This window comes from Monodon monoceros, unplaced genomic scaffold (genome assembly GCF_005190385.1).
Source record: "Monodon monoceros isolate NGI ecotype Baffin Bay Population unplaced genomic scaffold, NGI_Narwhal_1 Super_Scaffold_9, whole genome shotgun sequence".
In the NCBI taxonomy this organism is placed as follows: Eukaryota; Metazoa; Chordata; class Mammalia; order Artiodactyla; family Monodontidae; genus Monodon; species Monodon monoceros.
The window spans coordinates 41333349-41354138 of record NW_021703786.1 but is presented as its reverse complement, the minus strand read 5'-3'; the positions used below and the strand labels follow the sequence as shown (position 1 = coordinate 41354138).

At 39.2% G+C, this 20790-nt stretch overlaps 2 long non-coding RNA genes across 2 annotated transcripts in view; both read right to left on the bottom strand.

The window, feature by feature from the left end:
• Positions 1-372: 372 nt before the first annotated feature.
• On the bottom strand, positions 373-13513 carry LOC114888824. Its single transcript, XR_003791893.1, has 3 exons — positions 10609-13513; positions 2723-2866; positions 373-1402 (listed from the first exon to the last, which is right to left on the bottom strand). It is a non-coding gene; the product is annotated as an uncharacterized LOC114888824 (long non-coding RNA).
• Positions 13514-13551: 38 nt separating this feature from the next.
• Positions 13552-20790, bottom strand: part of LOC114888823 — a 28658-nt gene continuing 21419 nt past the window's right edge. Inside the window, exons 4-7 of the long non-coding RNA XR_003791892.1 lie at positions 16110-16188; positions 15924-15998; positions 15001-15130; positions 13552-14299 (exon numbers count right to left, since the gene is read on the bottom strand). This is a non-coding gene — a long non-coding RNA (uncharacterized LOC114888823). The remainder of the gene's footprint in view (positions 14300-15000; positions 15131-15923; positions 15999-16109; positions 16189-20790) is intronic.

Sequence of the window (20790 nt, the reverse complement as noted above, 5' to 3'; positions counted from 1 at the left end):
GTTACCAGTTACAGGGGTTGGCTCATCGGTTACCAGGGAAACCAGCAGAAGGGCACACCCGTCATCGAACCTTTGATAAGAACCATCGAGGCCGGGGGTACTCACTGAAATATGATTGCTTTGAAGGAGCAGAAGCCCAGGGGAGACTGAGCCCTTGAGAAAACATGAGACCTAAGCTACCTACTCCTCCTTCGAGACCCAGTTCATCATCTAAATTAACTAATATTTTTCCTTAACATATCGAAGATACGATTCCACAGACTTCTCGCTTCTACTGCTGCTGGTGAGAAGTTAGGCACCCGTCTGAACAGCAGCTTCTTTCTAGGTGATCTGTCTTTTCTCTACAGCTCCATTTAAGATCTTGACTTTGACTTTAAGCGTTCAACATTTTCATGATGTGTCCTGGTAGGTATTCCTTCTTACACATCCTTTTAGGAACTCTGACTTCCTGGATCTCAGCACTGGTATCTTTCATCAATTCTGGTCATTTTCATATCCACCATCCCTCCCTTCAAACACCGACTTTCCCGTCTCCCTCTTCATTCTCTCTTCTCCTTCTGGGTCTCTGATTAAAGATTGTCCATCTCTTTTAAGCCTCCGTAATGTAGTCCAGCATTTATTTATATCTATTTTCTAGCTCACTAATTCTCTCTTCTGCTGGGTCTTATTTGCTGTTAAATTCAGACAGTGAGTTTTAAAATTTCATTTATGATATTTTTTATTTCCAGAGGAAGTTTTATTTGACTTTTTCAAATCTGCTTGATCATTTTCACGGTTTCTTTTCCCTTGCTCATAAGTTTAACCTCTTATTTATTTCTTTAGATATGACTCTTTTACAGTCTGTCTTTGACAATTCCAGTATCTGAAACCTTTTCATGTTTCATACTGATGTCCTTATCTGCTGCCTCTCAGTCATGGTCACTTGCTTCATAATTATTTTGGTATTTCTTACATAAATTAGTATCTTCTGGAAGTTTTTCCAAAGGAAATTTTTGAGGTTTAGTTTGAAGGTGGGTTCCTTCAGAGAAATCCTCCAAAAAGGGTTTGGGTTTCTGTTTGCCAGATGCCAGAGGGTACGACCAACCCAAGATCACTTTAAACCAAATTATAGACTTGAGAATTTTTCAAAGATTTCAGTTAGTCTAAATTTTGCCTGCAAAACGGTGTGAGGAAGAGATGGGTATAGACATGGTTTCAAAGGGGACACTTTCTTTCCTTTACTCAGCATTCAGTTTCAATCAGGTAATTTTCTTTGGTGTCCACTGGGTGTCAAGATAAATTCTAACTCAATTTTACATGGGTAGCCTTTTGGGGAAGGGTTAGTCCCAGCTTTAATGATGGGGTCTCCTATTAAACACTGCACCTTGGGCAGCTCCTAAGCCATGTCTTCTGCCCCTTGAAGCTGTGAAAACAAAAGCTTTAGGTCACCAACGTCGAGCAAATATTCTTTAGTACTCTGCTCATCCCTGCACATTTCTACTTTCACTTGATTTTGGCCTCTACTGAATCCTTATTTTTATAACAGCTTATCAGTACAGGCTTTTAAAATTGTGATTGCATTTTACCCTGACTTTTATTGTTTTCAAAGGAACAATGGATAAGAGCTGCAAGTCTGCCACCCTGTTGGAAATAACTGTCTGAAATTGTTTGTTTTCCCAATTGCCTCCCCTGATATTGAACTATTTGTGAACAAGGGACCACGTCCTGTTCATGCATCACCTGTCGCTGTGTGAGGAGCTCAGTAAGGGTTCGCTGATTAAAATTATGAGTGAATACAATTTTGATTAAAGCACCCCTTCAAAGGGATACACTTTTATTTTCTTTGATAACTAGAAATTTAATGAGTCATGTTCTTGAAGTTTTTTCATTAGCAGAAAACGACTTGTGCTACGACTTGCTCACTCTTTTCTTGGGAAGAGAAAAAAATTTTAAGGTAAGGTGGCAGTACATTCAAGACAAAATCTGGAGGAAAGAGGATAGTATAGAAGAATTTAGCATGCTCAGAGAAACTTCATGACGTTATAAACCTCCAGAAAAAAGGACTGGAATTTCATTTTGCCTCACTCATTAGATAGTACCCTATATTAAACCCTGGTTATTTTTTTAGTAAAGGAGGCTTAGCAAACTCACGGTTAGGAAATACACTTGGAATGGACACATAATTTAAGTGGAAAAAACAACCCAGAGTTTAGTGATAAAATATTTTCTTACATGGTAAGAACCCCAAAATCTTTACGTGAACACAAATCCACTCAAAGCAGACATTCCCCTGGACAGACATTGTACTTCCAAATTAGGAAGAGGAGTACCCCCTGCTTCATTCAGCTGCAGGTGCCACAAATAAATCAATATATATGGTATACATACATATATACCATATATATATATATATATACGTACCATATGTATGGTATATGTATACTTTATATACGCCTGCACAGACTTATTTTAGCTTAGCTATTCTGAAATGAGTATCTGTGACCTGGAATAGTCACAGAAAGACCCAGAATTTGGGTCAAAGTAATATGGGGAAAAAGAATTATATCAGCTAAAGGAGAAAGGATTTTTGGTTCTGGGAAGATAGCAGCCTTGGATCCCATGTATGCCTCCCACTAATAACATATAGAAATGCAGGATAAAATATACAGCTTTTTTAAAAATCTATGGCTGTTGCAGTAGAAAATGGTATGGTAGTTCCCCCCAAAATTAAACATAAAATTACCATATGATCCAGGAACTCCACTTTTAGGTATATATCCGTGCCCAGAAGAATTGAAAACAGGAACTTGGAGAGATGTTTGTACACCCATGTTCGTAGCAGTATTATTCACAATAACAAAAAGGTGGTAGAAGCCCAAATGTCCATCTGTGGATGAATGGATAAACAAAACACGGTCTATACATACAGCAGAATATTATTCAACCGTAAAAAGGAAGGAAATTCTGACACCTGCTACAGCACGGATGTAGCTTGTGGATAGTATGCTAAGTGAAATAACTGAGGCAGAAGAGGACAAATACTGTGTGATTCTCCTTATGTGAGTTACCTAGAGTCATCAAGTCCATTGAGACAGAAAGTAGGATGGTGGTTCTGGGGGTGGGGGGAGGGGGACAGTGAGGAGTTAGTGTTAAGTAGCTATTGGAGTTCAAGTTTGGGAAGATGAAAAAACGTTCTGGAGATGGAAGGTAGGAATGGTTGCACAACAGTGAAAGTACTAAGTGCCACTGAATTGTACGCTTAAGATGGTTTAAACGGTAAATTACATGTTATGAATATTTTATCGTAACACAAAAAGTCTATGGCTGTGCTCAAGAGCAAAACGGGAAAGCATACAAGTCAGAAGCTGGGAGCGGGCTGTGGGCCGCTGAGGTAGGTGTATGACCTCATGCCCCAGCCAGGGTGGTGCAGGGTGGTGTCAGGGGGAAGTTATCTAATCTGGTTAGCTAGGAATTCGACCGCTGATGGACTGCTAACTCAATGAAAACCGGGACTAATAAACTCTGCACCCCCCACCTCCCCACCCCCCGGTCCAGAGACACAAGATGGAACTTGTCTCAGCCATGACTCTTGCTGGGAAATCAGGAGACTAAATCAATAAATAATTCTCCCATGAAAACTCAGCATCTCGGGCCTGTGTGTTCAGAGTTTGCTCTGCGCTGCGTTTGTGGTGTGGGAAATCCCTGCGCTGAAGGGTAATGTAATAAAATCGCTCTTGGGCTGTGCTGGCTCCGGGGTGTTCAGAAGAAGCAAACAGAACACACTGGAGGGACCCTTGACAACTCAGGCTGCCAGGAGTCCCAAAGGAAAATAAAGTCCCTCTTGTAATCCCATATTACAAAATGCACAGGGAAATGATTCATGGTGAATGAAAGTCAACAGAAAAAGGAAACATGAAAACTACAGCCCAAAAATGTAATTGAAAAATAATCTGAAGGAGAACCCAATGTGACATGAAGAAAGAAAGGTATTAAAGAGTATGAAAAAATAAAAGGTGGAAAGAGTATTGATGAACTGGAAGCCTGTCTAGGTATACTGCCCAGAACACAGATGGGAATATACTAGAAGACAGGAAATTTAGAAGACACGGAATATAGATAGAAAAAATTCAACATACAGTTGGCCCTTGAACAACACAGGTTTGAATTGAGCAGTCCACTTTTACATGGGTTTTTTTCAATAAATATATACTGCAGTACTGTACAATCTAAATTCCTTGAATAGAATTCCTTGAATCCTTGGATGCAGAGCCGTGGGTCTGGAGGGCTGACTGTAAAGTCATATGCAGGTTTTCAACAGCATGGAGGGTGGGCATCCCTAAACCCCACTTGTTCAAGGGTCAACTGTATATCTAACAAGAATTCCAAAAAGGGGTAGAAATGATGTTCACATGATAATAGTTGACAATTATCCAAACTTGATAAAAAAAAAATCTTCAGATTAAAGAAACACAGGAAACCTAAGCATAAGAAATACAAAGAAATTCACACTTAGACTCATTGCAGTGAAATGAGGAAACCAAAACATTCAGGAAGAAAAAAATAAATTATCAATAATAGAACAATAGGGGCTTCCCTGGTCGCGCAGTGGTTGAGAGTCCGCCTGCCGATGCAGGGGACACGGGTTCGTGCCCCGGTCTGGGAAGATCCCACATGCCGCGGAGCGGCTGGGCCCGTGAGCCATGACCGCTGAGCCTGTGCGTCCAGAGCCTGTGCTCCGCGATGGGAGAGGCCACAACAGTGAGAGGCCCGCGTACCGCAAAAAAAAAAAAAAATAGAACAACAACTTAAATGGCAGCCGAATTTCTAACAGTATTATCAGAGGCTGGAAGAAATGGAGTAAGAGCCTCAAAGTAGTGAGGGAAAATAAGAGCAACTTCGAATTCTGTTATCAGAAGAGTAAAGATGACGGGAAAAAATTAGCTATATGCTGTTTATAAGAAACACACCGAAAATACAATGAAAAGGTGAGTGATAAAGGATTGAAAGCTATTATATACCAGGCAAATATTAACTGGAAAAAGCCACTGTGTTGACATAAGTAACAGATAAAAGAATAGTTAAGGCAAAATATGCTGTTAAGGATAAAAAGGACACTACACATTAATAAAAGGGAAACTTTATCAGAAAGCCGTATTAATCATATACTGTACCTAACAATTTAGCTTCACATTATATAAAGCAAAAACTGGTGGAAAACAAAAAGAAATTTACAAACCAGTAGAGTGGAAGATTTTAATATTCCTTTCCCAGAATTGACAGATTAAGCAGACAAAAAGTTAGTAACGATAGAGACTATTTGGACGACTACAATTAACAAGCTGATCAAAGGGAGGTGTGTAGAGCCCTGAGAATTAAAGAATACTCACGTCTTCAAGTATACATGGAATATTTTAAATAAGTTGACCATATAGTATGCTACTAACCAAGTCCGAACCAACGCCAAAGAATTGATATCCTACAGCCTACATCACAATAAAATTAAAAATCAACAACAACAAAATGATTTATTATGACTGGAAATTTTTTTTTAAATGTATTTCTAAGCAACCAATGAGTAAAGAAGAAATAAGGGAATTTTAGAACCAAATCATAATACAAACATTAAATACAAAGTCTGGAAAACAGCAAGTGTTGTGTGGGTAAATGTTTTCCAAGAGGCTCTCAGTGTTGGGTGGGGTGTGTGGGGGGGGGCGAGGGTTGCAGAGGGCAAGGAAGGTACAATTCATAGCATTTACCCATCCATACTGTAAGTATCCCACCAGGTCTGTTTCAAGCTACCAACCAAGGGTGGAGGTGGAATTGGGAAGAAATACACAAAATGAACTCTCACAGCCCAAAATGAGCCGGCTACCATTGGTTCCAGTACACCACTGTAAACAACTGAAATCTATCTTTAAATGCACATAAGAAACAAAGAAGAAGGATTGGAAAAGACTGTACTTAGCATGTAAATCAAAGGTTAGAAAAAGAACAGGGCAGCAGAGTAAACCCAAAGGAATTAGAAGGAAGGAAATAATAAAGATAAGAGTGGAAGTTGATAACATTACAAACAAAGACACAGTCAAGAGGAATAACAAAAGGAAAAAAATGGCTCTTTTGGAAGGCAAATTAAATAGGCAAACATCTGGCTAACATGATCAGAAGAAGAGAAATTAAAGTAAAAATAAACAATACTCTGAACAGAAAGAACACAATAGAGACGCAGTAGAAAAATAAAAGATAAACACTATGAACAATGCCAATAAACGTGAAAACGCAGATGAAAAGGGCAATTTTCTGGAAAAATATAACAACAAAACTGACTCAAGAAGAGATATGAATTGTGAGCATACACGTTGCTATCAGAGAAACTGAATCAGCCCACCTGCCCCCTGCTGCTCTCCCCAGACATACACAGGCACGATCGCCAAGCCTGGTTGGTTTTACAGGTAACTTCTGCCTTCAAGAGATGGATAATTTTAATATCGTAAAATTGCTTCAGAAAAATAGAAAAAAAATCCACCCAGCTCATTTTATGGGGCCATTAAGCCTTGAGACAAAACTGAAAACATTAGGCTCCTTTCATACATGCACAAAGAGACAAATGTAAGAAATCACCCATTATTTTTTAAATCTGGCAAAGCAATCTCTTAACTCGTTGCTAATTAAGACTTATCCAAGAATGTAAAGACGCCTTAGAAGGTAGATTAATATCATCATCACATTAACAGATGAAAGGAGAAAGATCATTTCAATAGATGCAGGAAAGACATTTAATACAATCCAGTAATCATTCTTGATTAAACCAAGATACCTCCCTCCAATAAATAAATAAATCCTCTCAAGTAAACTAGGAATAAGTGGGAACTCTCTCAACTTGATGAAGTTTGTCTTCAAAAGCCCGTTGCAAATACTGACATTAAATGTCAGACTACAGGTCCTAGCTAAGATAATGAGAAAATAAAAGAAAAAGTGAAAAGATTGAAATGTTTATAGCAGCCTTATTCATAATGGCCCCAAATTCAAAGCAACCCAATTCTATTGACGTGGAGATGGGATAACAAACTGTGGGAGATCCAAACAATGGAATATTATTCAGTCATACAAGGATGGATTACTGATGGCAACAATATAAATGAAATCTAAGAAAACACTGTGCCGTGCAGAAGCAGCCAGTACCCACATAAAATATCCTGTATGATTCCGTTGCTATAAAGTTCAAGAACAGGCAACACTGATTGACAGCCACAGAAAAGCAGACTGTTGGTTGCCTAGGGCTGGGAGGTGGGAACTGACTGCAAAGGAATGTCTTGGAGTGTTGAAAATGCTCTATATCTTGACTGGGGTGTTCATTACACAAGTGTGTATAGTTGTCAGAACTAATTGAACTAAATAATTAGGACCTATGCATTTTATTGGTTGATAATTATATCTCAGTTTTAAAAAGCACAATAGACACGAAAAGCTAAAGATTGCAGAAAAGGTATAACGTAATTAGTACAAAGAATACATGTCTACATAGAATACCCAGGAGAATCTGCAAATAAATATTAGTACTAATAAGAAAGTTCAGTAAGTTTGCTAGAAATCAATACACAAAAATCAATAGTTATTGTTAAAGGACATTATTAACAGCAGCAATAAAACTTTTAAGGTGTCCAGAAGTAAATCTAACAAATGGTGTGTCAGATTTTTATGGAGAAAGCAACAAAACCTTATGGGAGGGGGAAAGAAATAAAGGATTTACTATATTCATGGATGGAAGGGTTCGGTATTTTAAAGACTGTAATTTTCCCCAAATTAACTTATAAATTCAATACAACTTCAATAAAGATCACTGTAGAGTTTTTCAAAGAACTTGACAAGAAAATGCTAAAAAATTGCAAAGAAGAGGGAGGAGGAAAGACGGAAGAAGAAAAAGAAAAGGGGACTATCCTTTTGCATATTGGTACCGACTATAAAGTGTTAGTAGTAATTTGAACAATGTGATATCGCCATGGGGAACCTTAGAAATAGAATCACTTAGATATAGAAATTTGAAATATGGCAGAGATGGAATTTCAGGTCACTGGGCAAAGGATGAGAGTATTCAATAAATGATGCTGGGACATCACCGTATAGGAAAAGATAGGCCCAACTATTCATGTGAAAGAGGGTAAAATTGGATATCTACCTCTTTGTCACAGCCCCAAATCATCTAAATGTGAAAGTAAAATTTAAAAGAAAATATAGGAGGCTATCTTGATGACATTTGAGTACTGTCATTCCTATTTAAGATGCCAAAAGCATAAACCATATTGAGACAAGAAAATAATGAGAATATAACTATATCAAACTAAGAACTTCTGTGTATCAGGACAACAGTGAAAAGAACGTCAAAAAAGAAAAAAGAAAAGAAAAGAAAATCAGTAGCTACTATAAGGTGTATACAACCCATATAACTAGCTTTATATAATCGGAATATAATAGAATTCCTTAAAAACCAGGCAAACAATATGAGCAAAAAGGAAGCACAAATAAACAAATGGAAGATGCTTCAACCTCCCTGGTAATCAAAGCAAAATTCACACTAGAACAATAAAATACAATCCCATACTTATCAACTGGCAAAAATCAATAATCAATAATCAATCAATAAATCCAATACTAACAAGAATGGGTGGGGCTACTGGGAATTGGGAAGTCTTATACAGTACCGGCATGGCTACAAATTGGTACTACTACTTTGAAGAGCAATTCTGGAATAACTAAAAAAAAACGATGATGTGTAAAATCTACCAACCAGAAATTAGACTTCTCGATGTTTGCCATAGAGCAACACATGCACAAGGAAATACGTGCGTGACTGTTCATTGTGACATGGTTCACAATAGGAAAAAAACACAAATGTTATCGAATCATATACCTTAAAAAAATACAAATAAATCCGATGTATATTTATCATGGATGCGTTTATATTTAGAGAAAGTATATAAGGATCCCCAGCAACATCGGGATAGTGGTGGGATATGGGACACCCAGATTGCCTGGGTTGGAAGCCTGGCTTCTCTGGTTAACACCCGTGCGGCCTTGGTTAAGTTACTTAACCAATGTTTCCTCAGCCCCTCATCTAGAAAAGGGGGGATAAAAATAGTATGTATGTCACATGCCTGCTGAAGGCTTTAAAGGAGCTAATGTATGTAAAGTGCTCAGATAATGGCCAGTATATAGTAGATGTGCTGTTTCTATTGCCATCATTACCGTAATCGTCCTCACTGTTGTCATTATTCTCATCGTCAAGACAGTGGGATGGGGAGGGCGGGGAGGCACGGAGATAACTCTATAGCTTTATCCATGAGGACATACGGCTACATGCGAACACACAGTAAACCTGAGTTTAATGTGAGTATGTGGCTGAGGGTACCAACTACAGGATTACTTGTCATAGAAATTTCTAGACTTTGCTGTGTGTTTCAAATAGTTCACATCAAAAGTTTCTTTTTAAGTAAAAGGACAAATGACCTGTGCGATACTATGGAGAACTGTGTTAACTGCCTTGTGTATTGTATCACTGCGAGAGGAAGGTGCTGTAGAAACATACTTTTGGACAAATGCTTGATGCCTAACTAGCGGCTAGGCAACCACAAGTTACAAGTTAACTGCGAGAGGGAAAAGCCAGGGAAGTGAAAAGTACCGTTTTCCAGGAACATCTGAGATCCTGAAGCAGCAGAAATATGTGCCATTTCTAGGAAGGACATAAAAACTGAGCTCCTGGAAATGCCAGAGAAATACTTATTATTCCCTGAGAAAACAATTATAGTAACCTGTAGAACAATTCGTTCACTTTTCAAATGAGTGTTTATTGAGCTTCAATTATGCATACATACATATTTTCAGCTTGCCTTTTTGCCTGAGGCATACTTACCAGCTATTAAAAAACAATAAGAAAAAGAAAGAAAACTTTACATCCTTTAAGTGCGTCTGTCACAGTAAAGGGTTTTGGGGTTATATATCTAGAAAGGTCACCCATCAAGATGTTTTTGGCAACAAGAAGCAAACGCCACCTACAAATGGCAGAACCAGGGGTTTGCTGCTGTCTCACCTGAGAAGCCGGAAGGATTCAACTGCTCCCCATTACCCACAAGCCTTGGGCCCTTTCTGCCTCTCTGCTCTGTCATCCTGTGTGTCAGGAGTGCTTCCACTCAAGGTGGCGACATGGCGGCTGCTCGAAGGCAGAAAGCGCGTTAGGTAGCGGACCTCTTGCCCATCTCCTATTTTATACGGTAGAAAAATCTTTCCCAGAAGCCCCTCAGGAGAATTTGACTTCCATCTCAGTGACCAGAAGAGGGTGACATGGATGTTCCTAAACTGTTCATTGGCCAATTGGGATGACCATGACTGTTAGACCCACCACTAATCCGTCACCTGGGACTGGGACTTTCCTCTTTTAGTATATTACCCCTTGTATCCAAACAAAACTTGGGTTATGTTATCAAGGAGGAAAGCTACAAAGAGGATCTATGAGGGTGGGCGATTCTTACCTAATTAGAAAGACAAAGGCAAACGACAGAGAAAACACAGAACTCAATAAACAGCATCCCCTCAGTATTCCCCAGGAGGACATATTGCCCAGCAGTAGGTATTACCCACCTCTTTCTTGCCAGGGGTACCAGATTTGCTTGGTAGTGAGCAGCCAAGTGTTCTCCAGAGATTGGGCCCCTTTATGGTCTAGGGGTGACTCTTAATTGGTCTTTGGCCACCACGGTAAATCCGTTCCCCCTGCCAAGTGACCAGTATAGGAGTGGAATGTGACACGAAGGCGAGTCTTCTGCGGAGCCTCGGGAAAGGGACAGAGGAAGGAGGCCCTCTCTGCAGTCTTGAAGCACTGCTGTGTGGGAGCATCTTTGTGGCAATGCTGCAGCCATCTAGCAAGTCTGAAGGATGAGGGGCTGTAGCTACCATAGGGAAAGTGGTACCTTTGTCCAAGTTTCTAAATTAATCAGCCTTTCAACCACTCAACCCCCAAATTTCTTGTAATATGGGGTAACAAATTGTCTTTTTTGTTCAGGCCATTTTTGTTTGATTCTTTGTTGCTTACAGTCAAATCATCTTGATATTATACTTGCACTGAAAAATATAAAGCAAATAATTTAATGAGGGATTTAAAACATGTAGGTAGATAAGAAACTAACAAGAGCACATCTAGCTGCTTTAAACTGGTTCAAATCCATATGTTCAGAATAATCAAGTTTCACGATACTGCAGGAAAACGCTTTACTAAGTATTTCCTATATGTAAGGCATTTTTCTGAGCCCCAAAGTGAGGCTGCGACTAAGACAGTGAGTTAGGGACACAAAAGATATAAAATGCATAATCCTTAAATTCAAGGAGCTTATAATACAACTGAGGAGAAAATCAGTTGACAGTAAAAATTCTAAATTGTACATCCCTTTTAAAGAAGTGGTCCCATTAGTTCAAGGATGGTATCTATTATCAACCAAGTAATGAATTGTACCATCACGTCACGCCATAATATATCAAATATCGGATCCCTTACCACAGAAAAATCTCTAGATCCTGAAGTATATTAGAAAAAACTTTAATTTCATAAGATCAATCCTTCTTTTGAAATAGCAACTGACATCTGAATAGATCTACTTTATCCCTGAGCAAACTGAAAATTCATAGAGAAAGACATTGTCCAATTTTTTTACTTAAAGCGTCTTACCACTTATGAATAATCATGACAGACTTGGAGTTAGTGGAGTCTAGATTAGCGAGTCTTCGCTGTGTTTGCATTTGCGCATGATTTCTGATTTGATACTTTACCTTTAAATTTATTGATGAAAATAAAGCTACCGCAGAGATGGTGAGGGCAAGTTGACCTGCTCACACTTGATGTAATACATTTTGGGATTTGGGAGTGCCCAAGGCAAGTAGGATTCTAAGTAGTGGTAAGTGTGCATTTTGCCTTCCTAGAGACCCAGAGGGAGATGAAGAATGCTAAGCCCTGGCAGGAAGGAGCAACCCAGATATAAAATACGTCGGCTCTGAATGTATCCACCAGAGCAGAAATTTATTAAAACCCCATTTTAGACCATAAAGCAAATGCATCAATAAAGCAGCAGCTCTCACTAAGCTAAGTCAGGTTTGTTTTGTGTTTTGTTGCAGTAGTTTTTTTATGAAAATGTGAGTGGTTGAGCAACCCTGGCTCTAAAAGGAGTATCTCAAGGGCCAGTGCCATGACTGGCTGTAGTAGAGTGGGCTCCGTTCGATGCAGAATGGCCAAGCCATCACCTTCCCTGTAAAAACATTTGAGAGGTTTTCACTATGGCTGTGTTGCATTTTCCTCTTCAGAAACCAGCAAGTACCAACTTGGCCTGTAAATAGAATCTCTTCCTTCATAGAGGATGATCATTTTGGCTGATTCCCAACTGGAAGAGTTTCACTAGATTGGAAAGGAGAGAAAGGCAAGTGGAGGATGAAAGAAGTTTTAAGGAACAAGAGGGTGTTTCAGTTTCTAAAACTGCTTCATCATCCCAATTACCAGTTGCTGTCTGTAAGGCTAGCTGCCCCCTGCTTTTCATGGAATCCTGCAGTCCTGAAGGATGGTATGACTGTACATTAATTTTCAAATGAGCACACTTCACTGTCAAGGTCATGAAAGACAGGAAGGATGGAGAACCGTCACATGTTGGAGGAGACGGAGGAGATGTGATAACCAAAGACAATGTGGATATTGGATTGAATCCTAGAGCAGAAAAAGCATTTCTGCTTTTTCCAGGATTTCCTGTCTATCTATTTCCAGTAGACAGACAGGAAATCCAAGTGAAGTCTGTAGTTCAGTGAATAGCACTGTACACTATTACGTTCTTAGTTTTGATGAATGAATCATGGTTATTTAAGATGTAACTGGTAGTGTGGAGTCTATAGGAAAACACTCTGTATCGCTTTACAGCACATTTTTATTTTTCCTGGACTTTAAAGTTCACTAAATAAGGCTAAAATTAAAAGTAAAACATATTCAATAAATTGTTTGCTGTGTGACAGAAACGCAGTGTGTTTTTCTCCAATGAAAATGATGGCTGCAGAATGATTATTGCCTGTGGAACCTGATACCAGCTATTATGAAGAAATCCAGGGAACTTGCTTGACTCCTTGAAGGTAAATATGGTGTCCAGTACTGGGCTATATGCTCCCTGTCTCTTCAGGGCATGAGGGGGAAGCTGAAGTATGTCACTGGTGATGCTATTACTATGACCCACTTCCTACATGGCAATCTATTTACCAGCAGGGTTTTAAGCAAGAACTAGAGTTTGGGGAAGCCAAGAGGCAGGGCATGGAGGTTACATGGAAACCAGAGCTATGGGGCCTGGGTTCCTAGCCTCATGCATATAAGAAGAGCTGTCCTTCAGCCTATACTTTGTGGATTGATTTCACTTGGGGAAACAGTTCTATTGCATGAATTTGGCCATGGGGATGGGAGGAACGCTTTGTTTTTTTTTTTCATAGCGAGGTATTTTATTTTAAATATAGCAGTGTGTACATGTCAATCTCAAAGTCCCAATCTATCCCTCCCCCCCACCCTGGTAACCATAAGTTCAGGGAACACTCTTTTTAATTTTTAGCTTTCCTTATGGAAAATCTCAAATGTACACAAAAATAGAGAGACTAGTTCAGTGAATCCCCACGTACCCATCATCCAGCCTCAACAGTTAGCAACTCACGGCCATTCTTGTTTTCTTGTTTCATCTACACCATAATCTCTCCCCCACCATCTGCTCTGCAAGAATATTTTGCATTAAATGTCAAATATCCCATCATTTTTATCTGTCAACAATACTATATGTATCTCTAAAAGTTTTTTTGTAGAATCAAACATAACCACAACATTATGCTAAGTGAAATATGCCAGTCACAAAAAGACAAATACTATATGATTCCTAGAGATGCTTAGATAAGTCAAAATAGAGACAGAAAGTAGAATGGTGGTCGCCAGGGGCTGGGGGGAAGGGCAATGGGGAGTTAATGTTTAATGAGGACAGAGTTTCAGTTTTACAAGAGGAAAAGGGCTATGCAGATGGATGGTGATTGCACAACATTATGAACGCGTTTAATGCCACTAAACCGTACACTTAGAAATGATAGAGATGGCAAATTTTATGTGTATTTTACTGCAATAAAAAAGAACAGGGCTTCCCTGGTGGCGCAGTGGTTGAGAGTCCGCCTGCCGATGCAGGGTACATGGGTTCGTGCCCCGGTCCGGGAAGATCCCACATGCCGCGGAGCGGCTGGGCCCATGAGCCATGGCCGCTGAGCCTGCGCGTCCGGAGCCTGTGCTCTGCAACGGGAGAGGCCACGACAGTGAGAGGCCCGCGTACGGCAAAAAAAAAAAAAAAAAAAAAAAAAGAGCCAAAAAATTATAAAAAACTATAACAGTCTTATCATACTGAAAAAAATTAATAATAATGCCTCATCAAATATCCGGGAAGTGTTTAAATTTTCCCAATAACTCATAAGTTTTTTACAGTTAGTTTGTTTCAACAAGATCCATGCTTTGCTTTTGGTTTTTATGTCTCTTAATTGCCACAGAATCTAAAGATCTGCAGGATTTTTCATTTTCTGGGTTTTGTTGATTGCATCATTTGCGGTGTCATTTGACACACGCTTTGAGCTAGAGGCTTTCCTTCTGCTCACCCTCCCTTAAACATTCTCTTCCACACCAGCTTCTGTTCTGGAGCCTGTGATGGGGAACACTCCCCAGCAGGGCTCACATTCATCGTTATGGCTTTATTCCCACCCACTTGAGACCCACACACCCAGCTGCCTAGTGGAAACCTCGACCTCCAATCTCAGTGAGTCTGTTCAAAACAGAGTTCACTGTCTTCTCTCCCTCCTTCTACCAAACTTCCAGCCCTGCAGTGTCCCTTCTCCTCAGTGAATGGAAGCACAGTCTGTACAGAGGTCAAAGTCACAAATGGGGGCACCATATTGGAGTCCTCCCTCTCCTCCACCTCCTCTACCCCATCCTCTCAATCCTACCTGAACCACCTAATGCATCCACTTCTGCCCATCGCCAGCGTCACCACCTCAGTTCATGCCACAGGTGTCCCTCATCTGGATGTCATCTGGTATCTCCTCTCCATTGCTGAATATCCCCTAACTGGTTGTCCTGTCATATTTCAAATTACGTTTTCATTCAGCATTTAAAATCATCTTTCTACAACAGATCTGATCACATTGCTTTGCTAGTTAGAACCCTTCAGAGGCTCTCCATTGCCCTAAGGATAAAATCCGAACTGTTAAACAGGGAAGGCTCTTCAGGATCTGGACCCTCCTTGCCTTGGGAGGCTCACTTCCCCACTACTTCCTGCAGAGCCTCACGCTGCAGCACCCCTGTCATCAAGGGGTCCTTCTGAATCTCTAGATGTGCCTCTAGGCTCTGGTGTGTCTCCCTGTTGCCCTCACACTCTTTCCCCCCACCTGCTCAGCCCGACTTGTGCTTGGATTCCTGCAGTTACGTTCCTCCAGTGCCCCTCGCTGTGACCCCCATAGATGGTGTTGGTTGTTCCCCCTAGGCCCTCGTAGGCCCCAGATTTAGCCCTAAGAGCACTGTCTGTATCTCTCACTACACATAATCTCCTTAAGATCATGTCTTTTACATGCTTTTTATATGCTCAGGACCTGATAGATGCTTAGCACATAGTAGGCACTTAACTAACTGAACTGATTAAGGAGTGAAGGAATAAATGAATGAATCAATTAACCAGTGAGTGAAAATGCTCTTGTAAATGGTCCAAGCACACCAAAGGCAAGCTAGATAATTATGATTTTCAGAAATTTCTAGCAACAGAAGTCTTTTAGTCTTTTACTATGACTTACATAATTCAGCACAATCTGTTATTCCCTTTATCTTGCTTGGTAAGGCTTTTTCTTTCTTTTTTAATGTAGCAAAGGAAAATTACCTTCAGAACATTTTCCAGATAAATGATGAAGTTATTAGAACACAGGGCATAGCAGGCTTCTGAGAGTTGATAACGCTTGCGAGATTAAAGAGATTAAACAGGAGATTAGAGAGCTCGAGGACATTCTAGAAACAATCTTAGTTTAAAAAATCAGATGAGATATTAGATTCTTTTCTTCCAACATACCAAAAATGTGTAATGTTCTCCTCTTTGCAGGATAGTCCTATTAATGTGGTGTTTCCATGGCTACTTATAATGCATTTCTCTGTATGAAAGAAAACATGATGTGACTCTTTTTAAAGCTAGCAGTGCACATGAAAAAAGCTATTTTAGTACCTAACAAGAATGTCCATGCTTGTAATGTTTGCACTCTTTTAACAGACAGGCTCCAATCCTCTTTTGACTTGTCATGAACATGACTATGAAATTCTGGCTCTTTGATGACTGACCTAAAGTGAGAGTCCTCCCACCACCCCCACTGTGGCCTCTCTGCAGGTCAGTGTAATTTAAGAGAAACCACTCTTGTTTGTAGAGATTAGAAAAACGATAGTGACCTTACGATGACCTCTGCCATCCTGGGAGATGATGATGTGATTTTTCAAACCCAGTTCCATGCAATAAACATTGAAAGTTTATGTAGGTTATTAAGTCCCATCAAGAAGAAACATCCTTCACCAGCCTCTTTGCTCATCCCTCTCCCCCTACTGTTACAATGCATACACCTTAAGAATGCTACCAGGAGAACCAGGAGAAACAAACCTAAAATCCCCCATGAAGCCCCAGTTTCAAATAACACATCTGTAAGGAACCCCATCTAGTGATGACAAACGCCTTCAGTGTGCACTGGCCAATCAGCACTTGAAAACCATCATCTAGGCAAGGTCCTTTCCATTCTTAGCTGGAGCAATAACGAGAACAGCCATAAATGTCCTAGCATCGTGGGAAAAGGCTAGTGGCAAATAAGAAAACGTAAAGCAGGCTTGCTGTTAGTAATTCGTCATAGCCACGTAAACAGCAGAGCCTGACTGCATCCTAAATTATAAGTTGAGTTGAAATCTTAGTTCAGTTATTCCAATTGTACTTAAGGTGATAAATTCATCTCTGAGTACAACTTGATCCAAGGCCTATTAATTGTGATATGTAACTTTGAAATTGCCATTATTTTCCTTTTTTTTTAATGTATGAAACTTTTATACTTTATTTTTATTTTTTTTAATTTTATTTTTTATACAGCAGGTTCTTATCAGTCATCAATTTTATACACATCAGTGTATACATGTCAATCCGAATTGCCCAATTCAGCACACCACCATCCCCACCCCCCCGCGGCTTTCCCCGCTTGGTGTCCATACGTTTGTTCTCTACATCTGTGTCTCAATTCCTGCCCAGCAAACCGGTTCATCTGTACCATTTTTCTAGGTTCAACATACATGCGTTAATATACGATATTTGTTTTTCTCTTTCTAACTTACTTCACTCTGTATGACAGTCTCTAGATCCATCCACATCTCTACAAATGACCCAATTTCGTTCCATTTGATGGCTGAGTAATATTCCATTGTATACATGTACCACATCTTCTTTATCCATTCATCTGTTGATGGGCATTTAGGTTGATTCCATGACCTGGCTATTGTAAATAGTGCTGCAATGAACATTGGCATGCATGTGTCTTTCTGAATTATGGTTTTCTATGGGTATATGTCAGAGGGATTGCAGGGTCATATGATAATTCTAGTTTTAGTTTCTTAAGGAACCTCCATACTGTTCTCCATAGTGGCTGTATCAATTTACATTCCCACCAACAGTGCAAGAGGGTTCCCTTTTCTCCACACCCTCTCCAGCATTTGTTGTTTGTAGATTTTCTGATGATGCCCATTCTGACTGGTGTGAGGTGATACCTCACTGTAGTTTTGATTTGCATTTCTCTAATAATTAGTGATGTTGAGCAGCTTTCATGTGCTTCTTGGCCTTCTGTAGGTCTTCTTTGGAGAAATGTCTATTTAGGTCTTCTGCCCATTTTTGGATTGGTTGTTTGTTTCTTTTATATTGAGCTGCATGAGCTGTTTATATATTTTGGAGATTAATCCTTTGTCCGTTGATTCGTTTGCAAATATTTTCTCCCATTCTGAGGGTTGCCTTTTCGTCTTATTTATGGTTTCCTTTGCTGTGCAAAAGCTTTGAAGTTTCATTAGGTCCCATTTGTTTATTTTTGTTTTTATTTCCAATACTCTAGGAGGTGGATCAAAAAAGATCTTGCTGTGATTTATGTCAAAGTGTGTTCTTCCTACGTTTTCCTCTAAGAGTTTTATAGTGTCTGGTCTTACATTTGGGTCTCTAATCGATTTTGAGTTTATTTTTGTGTATGGTGTTAGGGAGTGTTCTAATCTCATTCTTTTACATGTAGCTGCCCAGTTTTCCCAGCACCACTTATTGAAGAGACTGTCTTTTCTCCATTGTATATCCTTGCCTCCTTTGTCATAGATTAGTTGACCATAGGTGTGTGGGTTTATCTCTGGGCTTTCTATCTTGTTCCATTGATCTATATATCTGTTTTTGTGCCAGTACCATATTGTCTTGATTAATGTAGCTTTGTAGGACAGTCTGAAGTCAGGGAGTCTGATTCCTCCAGCTCTGCTTTTTTCCCACAAGACTGCTTTGGCTATTCAGGGTCTTTTGTGTCTCCATACAAATTTTAAGATTTTTTGTTCTAGTTCTGTGAAAAATACCATTGGTAATTTGCTAGGGATTGCACTGAATCTGTAGATTGCTTTGGGTAGTATAGTCATTTTCATAATATTGATTCTTCCAGTCCAAGAACATGGTATATCTCTCCATCTGTTTGTATCATCTTTAATTTCTTTCATCAGTGTCTTATAGTTTTCTGCATACAGGTGTTTTGTCTCCCTAGGTAGGTTTATTCCTAGGTATTTTATTCTCTTTGTTGCAATGGTAAATGGTAGTGTTTCCTTAATTTCTCTTTCAGATTTTTCATCATTAGTATATAGGAATGCAAGAGATTTCTGTGTGTTAATTTTGTATCCTGCAACTTTACCAAATTCATTGATTACTGCTAGTAGTTTTCTGGTGGCATCTTTAGGATTCTCTATATACAGTATCATGTCATCTGCCAAGAGTGACAGTTTTACTTCTTCTTTTCCAATTTGTATTCCTTTTATTTCTTTTTCTTCTCTGATTGCCATGGTTAGGACTTCCAAAACTATGTTGAATAATAGTGGCGAGGGTGGACATCCTTTTGATCCTGATCTTAGAGGAAATGCTTTCAGTTTTCCACCATTGAGAATGATGTATGCTGTGGGTTTGTTGTATATAGCCTTTATTATATTGAGGTAGGTTCCCTCTATGCCCACTTTCTGGAGAGTTTTTATCATAAATGGGTGTTGAATTTTGTTGAAAGTTTTTTCTGCATCTATTGAGATGATCATATGGGTTTTTTTCTTTAACTTGTTAATATGGTGTATCACATTGATTGATTTGCGTATATTGAAGAATCCTTGCATCCTTGGGATAAATCCCACTTGATCATGGTGCATGATCCTGTTAATGTGTTGCTGGATTCTGTTTGCTAGTATTTTGTTGAGGATTTTTGCATCTATATTCATCAGTGATATTGGTCTGTAATTTTCTTTTCTTGTAGTATCTTTGTCTGGTTTTGGTATCAGGGTGATGGTGGCCTCATACAATGAGTTTGGGAGTGTTCCTTTCTCTGAAATTTTTTGGAAGAGTTTGACAAGGATGGGGGTTAGCTCTTCTCTAAATGTTTGATAGAATTCACCTGTGAAGCCATCTGGTCCTGGACTTTTGTTTGTTGGAAGATTTTTAATCACAGTTTCAATTTCATTACTTGTGATTGGTCTGTTCATACTTTCTATTTCTTCCTGGTTCAGTCTTGGAAGGTTATACCTTTCTAAGAATTTGTCCATTTCTTCCAGGTTGTCCATTTTATTGGCATAGAGTTGCTTGTAGTAGTCTCTTAGGATGCTTTGTATTTCTGTGGTGTGTGTTGTAACTTCTCCTTTCTCATTTCTAATTTTATTGATTTGAGCCCTCTCCCTCTTTTTCTTGATGAGTCTGGCTAATGGTTTATCAATTTTGTTTATCTTCTCAAAGAACCAGCTTTTAGTTTTATTGATCTTTGCTATGTTTTCTTTTTCTCTATTTCATTTATTTCTGCTCTGATCTTTATGATTTCTTTCCTTCTGCTGACTTTGGGTTTTGTTGGTTCTTCTTTCTCTAGGTCCTTTAGGTGTAAGGTTAGATTGTTTATTTGAGATTTTTCTTGTTTCTTGAGGTAGGCTTGTATAGCTATAAAGTTCCCACTTAGAACTGCTTTTGCTGAATCCCGTAGGTTTTGGATTGTTGTGTTTTCATTGTCATTTGTCTCTAGGTATTTTTTCATTTCCTCTTTGATTTCTTCAGTGATCTCTTTGTTATTTAGTAACGTATTGTTTAGCCTCCACGTGTTTGTGTTTTTTACGTTTTTTTCCCTGTAATTCATTTCTAATCTCAGAGCGTTGTGGTCAGAAAAGATGCTTGATATGATTTCAATTTTCTTAAATTTACTGAGGCTTGATTTGTGACCCAGGATGTGATCTATCCTGGAGAATGTTCCATGCCCACTTGAGAAGAAAGTGTAATCTGCTGTTTTTGGATGGAATGTCCTATAAATATCAATTAAATCTATCTGGTCTATTGTGTCATTTAAAGCTTATGTTTCCTTATTTATTTTCCCTTTGGATGATCTGTCCACTGGTGTAGGTGAGGTGTTAAGGTCCCCCACTATTATTGTGTTACTGTCGATTTCCTCTTTTATAGCTGTTAGCAGTTGCCTTATGTATTGAGGTGC